This window comes from Eucalyptus grandis, chromosome 2, assembly GCF_016545825.1.
Source record: "Eucalyptus grandis isolate ANBG69807.140 chromosome 2, ASM1654582v1, whole genome shotgun sequence".
Lineage (NCBI taxonomy): Eukaryota > Viridiplantae > Streptophyta > Magnoliopsida > Myrtales > Myrtaceae > Eucalyptus > Eucalyptus grandis.
In genome coordinates this window covers 42,606,130-42,612,400 of record NC_052613.1, presented here as the reverse complement: position 1 = coordinate 42,612,400, position 6,271 = coordinate 42,606,130, and the positions used below count along the sequence as shown (strand labels likewise).

Below are 6,271 nucleotides of genomic sequence, written 5' to 3'. Positions count from 1 at the left end.
TGGTGCCTTATGTTATCTTGTCTGGAAGGAGAGAAACAATATCATCTTCCGCAACCAACAGCTCTCTCTCCCAGCCTTGAAAGCCCAACTAAGCAAAGCTGTTAAAGACAAGGCCATTACATTCTCAAAGGTCCCGGATATCCTCCGCAACAAACGTCTTCAACTTAGCTGGGGTATCCACCCTTCTATCTTTGAGTAAGTGTTTCGGCCTCCTACCGAAGTGATCATATGGCCATTTCGTTTTTGTGCCCCGTTCGTGTTTTTCTTTGCATTGATGATGCTTGATGATGCTCATGGGTAGCCCCCTCTTCCCCCTTTGTATGGGTGGTTCTCTATTTTGTGTTTCCCTGGGTCTTTCATTCGTTGTTGTTGCTGGTTCTAGTTCACTCGGTTGCTGCTTCAGTTTGGTTGTAACCTGGTTTTGTTGGGTTGTATTTCTGCCTTCCCTTTTCGTTTGTTCGTGTCTTGCTTTCTGCCCTAGCTTCGCTGTTTGTTAGCCTTCTTCTAGCTGCTTGTTTTCCCGTTTCTTGTATCTTTCTCTACAGCTCGGGTTGGCACCCTTCCGCTCGATTGGCTTTTCTCTGACCTTCTGAGTGCAAGTTTTTTTGGTGCCGGCTCTTCTTTGCTGTACTTTGTATGGCTTCATGGTTCTCTAGTCTATCTATAATACTTACCTTTTATCAAAAAAAGAAAAGAAAATCTATTCAAGACATGAGATTTACAATACTCATTTGACAAAGAACTTGCATCACTATGTTGCACGTTTTAGATTCAATACACTGCAAAGAAGACAAACACTTCACGCTGCAAAACAAGCGGTGGAGTATGGTATGCTCATCATAGCATAAGTAGATTAAAGTTCATACTACATAGCTTGAAGCTCAGCTCTCATTTAGGAATGATGGTGGTGCAGCTACTAAAAGCGAATGGACATGGAGGGACCGGCACTTCCACTGTTCCGTCCAGCATCTGAGTCACCTTCTTCATAGTTGGCCTCAATGACGGGTCCTCTTGTACGCACCAAAACGCAACCATCGCCAAATTCTTCAGCTTCTCCCTCTCACTCAAAGCTCCGATGTCGCCTTCCACGAGAGCATCCAATTTTCCATCCTTAAAGCAATCGTAAGCCCAATCAGTCAAGAGCTCTCTCTCTCTTTCTCCACCCATTTCGCCCCCCAAACAACTCCTACAACTTATTATCTCCAGCAGCAACACGCCATAGCTATAAACATCTACTTTCGCGGTGATCGGCAAGCTCCTGAACCATTCAGGAGCGACATACCCTCTTGTTCCTCTGATGTTTGTGAGAGTATAGCTCTGGTCCATCTTCAGGAGCTTGGCCAATCCGAAATCGGAGATCCTCGCGTTGTAGTACTCATCGAGGAGGATATTCTGTGGCTTGATGTCGCAGTGGATGATCTGCATCGTGCACTCTTCATGCAAGTAGAGCAGTCCTCTGGCAATTGCTGAAGCGATTTGGCATCTTTGGTTCCAACTGTGTCTGGATTCACCAGTAAAGAGAAGGCTCCACAGCGTGCCGTTGCTCAAGAACTCATAAACCAGCAACCTCTCTTGCCCTTCATCGCAGAAGCCGAGTAGCCTGACCAGATTCTTGTGATGGGTCTGACCGATCACATTCACTTCGGTTCTGAATTCCTTCTCCTTGTCCTGAAATACGTTGGTCAGCTTCTTCACAGCAACTGCTACATCACTAGGAATAAACCCTTTATAAACAATCCCGAAGGCTCCCTCCCAGCTCTTCCTTGAAGCCATCCGTGGCTTTGAAGAGCTCCTGGTAAGTGAAACACCGCAAATTCGTCTCCACTAGATTTTCTCTAGGGTTTATTTTCACAGGCTTCTTGCGGTAGATGACGCAAAAAACCCAGAGTGCTCGCACCAATGAAGAGGATGTTGACAAAAACAGAAGTTCCCAAGAGCGATGATCCTGCCAAAATCCAAGTCCTGGGATTTTTTTTTTCTTTCGCCTTCGGCTCTGGGCATGGGAATTTGGAATCGTTCGTGGGAGTTAGAGGGAGGTCGCTTTTCGGGACTTTGATCATGGCCTTCCAGTTAAAATTGGGGTCGAATCTCCCATTGGAGAGCGGGAAGCTCTTCTTCTTGCAAATCATGCCGTCTACGTGAACAGCCACCGCACACATACAGTCATGCAAGCACGAGTTCCTGCATTCATCCTCAGAGAAAGGTCCCAACTGCGCATAATTGGACGATGGAAAATCTGTATTCTTAAGTTCCACGAAAGTATAGACGTCCTCGGCCGAACCACGGTTCTGCTTCTCCTCATCTTCCGAACAAGAACTCAAAGTGAAGTTCGGTACGCAACCACCGTGCTCATCACTGGGATCGACGAAGGTGTATCGGTCGGGGCATCCACAGTTCGGCCTGTTATATTCTCCTAGAGTGCAAATGCTATTGTACCCACAAACTCCAATGCCGCCTTGAGAAACGACGTTGGAGCATATGTTTTCTGGTTGGGTCCAGAGGATGCTCCAGCTTCCGTCGGTACTTGAGTTCCTGCGGTGGTAATACTGGGTCAAAACCCCATCGAAGTCCAACGTCACTCGGAGATAAAAATCCGACGCCAAAGGCACCTTCTCCTGTGAGAGGTAAACTTCCCCGCCATTTTCCTTCGAAACAAACAGAGATCCTGACTCGCTAAACACGAGTTCTTTCCCCGATGAGGCCAATCCTTTCGAATCGCCTGCAGTTTTGGTGATGGAGTACGCATCGTTAGCATAATTGGAAGGCAGGTTTACTGTGTTGAGCACGAGGTCTCCGCTGCCGAGCATCCGAAGCTGGAATTTCCCTCTGGAGAAGATTTTCTCTGATCGACGAGAGGAAAGGAGTTTATTCGTCCCCAGCGTCTGCGAAGGGAGCAACGTATTGCGGGGGTCTTCGAAGCTCTCCCATAGTTTCTCCAATTTCGAATCAAGAATCGCAAAATTGCCCGTGTCATTGAAAATGGCGCAGGAGACATCACCGAGAATGTTCTCCGATTTCCACAATTCCTCTCCTTGAGGATCGGTGAGGACGAGCCCCAGGTTGGAAGTGAGCGCTAGTTTCGAATTTTCAGGTGCAGGACGATCTCCATTCGCAAACCAGACGACTGTTTTCGAAGGTATCTTGTTGTACCAAATGGAAAGCAAGAAGAGTCGCTCATCCTTGGCGTTGTTACCGTTGGACAATGATCGAAAGCCGAAAGCGAAGTCTCCAGATGGAGAAAGCCATGAAGAGTTGCCATTTGTGGCAGTTAGAGAAGATCCAACCGTTATGTCTTGCTTTGGTACTTTGATCATGGCCTTCCCATTGAGGGTAGGGTTAATTCTCCCATTGGAAAGCGGAAGCTTCTTCTTCCAGCAACTCTGGCCATCCCTCCAAACTGCCACCGCGCACATGCAGTCATGCAAGCATGCGTTCCGGCACTCATCTTCACCGAAAGGCCGCAATAGCGCATAATCAGAGGTTGGCCAATCTGTGTCGTTGAGTTCTACGAACTCGTACAGGTCCTCCATCGGACCAAGCTTCATCCTTTCCTGATCGTCCGCACAGCTCTGCGTGAAAGTAGGCCTGCAACTGCCATACTTGTCACTGGGATCGACTAAGATGAAATTTTTTGGGCAGTCGCATTTTGGCCTATTATTCTGATCCAGAGTGCAAATGCTGTTGTACCCACAAACGCCGATTCCATTAGCGACATAAACATTGGTACATATGTCATCAGGTTGCGACCACAGCATTCTCCAGCTTCCGCTGGAACCAGAATTCTTGGGGTGCACATACTGAGTAAGGACCCCATCAAAGTTCAGGGTGACTCTGTAATAAGAATCAGACGCGGGAGATATATCCCCCTGCTGCGAGAGGTAAAGCCTCTCACCGTTTTCTTTCGAGACGAACAGAGAACCTGAGTTGTTGAAGACGAGTTCTTTCCCTGCGGTGGATGCGCTAGAGCTGCCATCGGTCTTGGTGCTGTAATAAGCCTCGTTGGCATAGTCGGAAGGCAGGTTGATCGTGTTGAGCACGAGGTCTCCACTCTCGAGCATCCGAAGTTGGAATCTCCCCCTGGAAAAGCTATCCTCCGATTGACGGGAGGAGAGACTTTTGCCCTTTCCGAGCACTTGCGACGGAAGCAACGTGTCGAGGATTGTCGAAGCTCTGCCATAGTACCTCCGAACTCGAGTCCAGGATCACGAAATTGCCCGTATCATTGAACACAGCGTGCGAGACGGTGCCAACGACGTTGCTAGGTTTCCACAGCTCTTCACCTTGTGGATTGATGAGGACGAGACCAGAATCAGTAAGTTCTACCTTCGAATTTTCGGGGACAGGTGGGACAGGAGTGGCAGGAAGGCCTTCATTCGGGAACCAGACGATTGTTTTAGAAGGTATATTGTTGTACCAGATGGCAAGCAAGAAGAGCTGGTTTTTCTTGGTGTCGCCGTCAGATGAGGAGCGAAAGCCGAATGCAAAGTCTCGAGAAGGAGAGAGCCATGAAGAAGAGTTGCCATTCGTGGCGGTTAGAGAAGATGGAACTGGTATGTTCGCTTGGGCTAGAGAAGGACGTGGAATTAGAAAAAGCAAGAGAAAGAGGGTATGATGAATCGAAACAGGGGACATCGATGGAGGATTCATTTAGTTATCAAACATGAAATTCTTCAACTCAAGAATGGGTTTGATTGAACTTAGCCAGAAGAGAGGAAGAAGGTTGTGGCGATGGAGTTTTGAGGTCGACGAAGTCTTTGCGAATCAGCCAAGGGATGTGATGACTGATGAGATCGGCAATTGCTGCATACACCTAACTAACTGTGCTGCATTTTTGGGCGGGCATTTAAGGAGACTCCACTGAAGACTTTTCATCTTCTTTTTGGTCAATAAGTAAAGACCGGCTCGAGCTATTGGCTGAAAATTCTGCTGGTTGTCTCGTTGGGATTATTGTGCGGAATATACGGGTGAAGGTACCGATTAAGGTTGCAATTCTGGTGCCATGCACACGTCCTTGATCAGTATGCGCACCGTACTTGATCAATGCACTAATTTCATACGGAATTTTGTGGTTCCTTCATCGGGTTGAATTATAGAATTTTGTGTGATGTTGAATGAAGCACCCGACTAATTCTCTCCGGCCACGGCAACATCCCATCCCACCACGATTGGACGATTACGGGGCAAGCGACTCCCAGGTCGCCCCAAGAATCTTTCGGCGTCGATGAGTTGGATAATAGAGGCCCCGGCTTGTGCTAATTTCCATGACGTGGACACAAAGCAAGGTTCTAAACTTGGAAAATGAGCATGATAAGATGGAAACGAAAAGGAACCACGTTTGAAGTCTTAGCAACGACTTGATGGACGGGCTATTTGGTATGAATTGCAGATATTTTCAGTAGGAGCGTGTCCTGAGATGCGAATTCGTCCAACTTGGAAAAATCTTCGAAGAAGACGCGTTGTACGGGCTATTTGGCGAAGTTAGGGCCACTCGACACGAGCAGAGAAATATCCGTTCAGCTTCTCATTTTTAAGTAGAAGTCCATCATGGAAAACGGAATTTTTAAGAGTGAAATGTGATGGAAAGTTCGATCAAATGCGGAAAACTACCGGGCCCTCATGTGTTTCTGTGCTTTGGTGGAAGTTTCATAAATGGAGATGCTCCATTCACATCCATTGCCGCCTTGAGAAACGACGTCGGAGCATATGTTTTCGGGTTGGGTCCAGAGGATGCTCCAGCTTCCATCGGTACTGAGTTCCTGGGGTGGTAATACTAGGTCAAAACCCCATTGAAGTCCATCGTCACTCGGAGATAAAAATCCAACGACAAAGGTGTTGGAGGTCATAGGTTTGAGAGAGAAGAAGCGGTTGCTTGAAGTATTATACCAAGAAATGTCAAGTTTGGAACGCTTAACAAATGTTGTTACGCCGGTGTAGGGAAACCCAGAGTTTTTATATGCAGTTATTGGCTTCCCATATGAACTCAAATAACCATGCTTTCACCTATTGAGCTTGTATGTGAACATATTATTTTGGACTATATTAATAATATATCCAACAATCTCCTCCTATGTTCACCATACAGCACAATCCAATAAGGTGGTCAGTGTAATGTTAACACAAACATGAATCATCTACATTCAGTCCAAGACAATCAACACGGATCGGTCAAAGAGTATTTTTGCAGTAAAGTATTAAACTAAATCATCATTTACTCATCATTCTTATCATGAATCTGTTATGAGATTAACAAAATCCAAATCCCAAAATAAAT

At 46.7% G+C, this 6,271-nt stretch overlaps 1 pseudogene; it reads right to left on the bottom strand.

The window, feature by feature from the left end:
• Positions 1-755: 755 nt before the first annotated feature.
• LOC120290388 lies at positions 756-5,106 on the bottom strand (annotated as a pseudogene).
• Positions 5,107-6,271: the final 1,165 nt, after the last annotated feature.